Genomic DNA, 2,029 nt, shown 5'->3' on the forward strand with positions numbered 1-2,029 from the left:
GCTGCCGTTACCTGGTCCTTTGTAATTCTATGCATATTTTTTTATTTCTCTATCTCTCTATCTATCACTCTCTCTCTTTAGACTTTTTGCGATCCTAGCGAAATTGTTCGTGGGTTCTCACTTTCACCCTTTCAAATTTCAATTTTGCTTCTTTCTCTGCTATGCAACGTGCTCCTGTCCTCAGGCGTATGCTGGTTGTCCAACCACTTTTCCAGTTTCTTGCTATGCACAGCTGCTTCGAAGCTCAACCTCTTACCACCAGCCCTTTTTTTTTCCTCTCTCAGTTCTGACAGACTCTACCCCGAAATCTTGTTCCCGGTACACCTCATCGCTTCTGCATTTCTTTGTCACTGATCTTTCGCGTCCTATAAACTCGTTTAGGTGTCTAAAGTAAGACCTGCTTTTCTCGGATCTCTCATTTCGACGCCTTCTAGTCCAGGTCACTTGACCCTTTTCATCGTGGTTCCGCAACTATTTCGTATTCGCTTCGCTGATATTTCTTTACGGTAGCCGGTGTATTCATGACGAGTGGACGGTGCCTTGTTGGCCACACGTTCTTTCGGTTTGGAATTTGAGCCTCTGCTGATAATGGCGGATGATAATGACGTGTCATTATCAACTGCCGTCCGGCATTGAACGTACAAAATCTGCATTTCCTCTTTTGTGGCATTTTCTAGGTGCGGTGCGTTATTCTTTCTCAGTGAGGGATGTGTCGACCAAACTGAAGTCGAAGGCATTTCACGAGCCAATTATATTTACCCTTTTATTTTTCACTTTCTCTTTTGAACCTGTGCCTTTCAATCGCATACTGTTCTTGTACCTTCGAGATCTCCTTCCTGGTGATAACTCGGGATTCTGCATCCGCCTAAGTTATCAGGTTATTTACAGGCAGAGGTTCACACACAAAGGTTCACGGGAAGACGGAAATGAAGTCACCAACATTCATTGAACAAAGCACGTACATGGAGCCAATATTTCGACAAGGGAGCTTGTCTGCGTCAGGGAAACAACTGACATTGTGCTGTTGACGTTGCTGATGTGAACAACAACCGAAGTTGCTGCCCTGACTAAGGCAAGTTTCCTTGTCGAAATGCTGGATCCCCTGACGTGCCCTTTCCAACGACTGTTGATCATTACACACGCGCAGGAACGCATAAACCTGCATCGAAATGCATTGATGTTTAAATTAATAAGTTACCGCACAGTGGAAACACGCCGCACGGGAAAGCGAGCCGGAACCGCTTTCCAGGGCAAATATTCAGTCCCAAAACTGGTGCAATACACAAAGTTTCTAGCAACTTGTTATGTTTTGTGTACAGGCTGACATTATTCATTAATTAGAAAGTTATTAATATAAACTTTTTAATCATTCTACTGGTTATTCTTACAATAATTTTGGTGCTTTCGACTGTTACGAAGCCTGTTCAGCAAATCCTCGAATACTCCATGTTTAATTAATTAAATCCGAGACGATCATTCCAAAAACATTAGGTATTTTCAATACGTTTCGCTAAGAGCTGAATTTTTTAGTACAATATATTTTTGGCCTCAGCAGTAGTCTCAGCAGTAGCGACTAAGTTCGTGACTAAGTCTACAGCATTCACAGACTTCCGCAGAAAAAGTTCGGTGGCAGTTTGGTGACGATATACCGGAGTCTCGCCTCCAGTTAACACAGGGCCGCCCCACTTAGTTGGATAAATCCGTTCCTTCACCCTGGTTCGTGTGATTACGTCGCCTGATGTCACAGCAAAGTTGGAATACATCGTAAACCTGGAAGCCAGCTAAGCGCGCTGACGCTGCGTAAGCAACCATGCTATTAAATTGCTTCGTTTTAGCTACAATCCACAAGGAGAAAAAGATATGTGCCTCATTGCCCGGCTTTTAATCGAATGAGTTTATATTTTTTTAAATTTATCAGGCATTTGATATGAACGCCAACTGCCCGGATACTTCGAAGCTAAAGAAGGCTGTTGCATTGGTGCTTCATTTGCGCGTATATATTTCAGGAGCATTTCCGAATATATTCCAT

Source organism: Dermacentor andersoni, chromosome 5 (assembly GCF_023375885.2).
Source record: "Dermacentor andersoni chromosome 5, qqDerAnde1_hic_scaffold, whole genome shotgun sequence".
Classification (NCBI taxonomy): Eukaryota; Metazoa; Arthropoda; class Arachnida; order Ixodida; family Ixodidae; genus Dermacentor; species Dermacentor andersoni.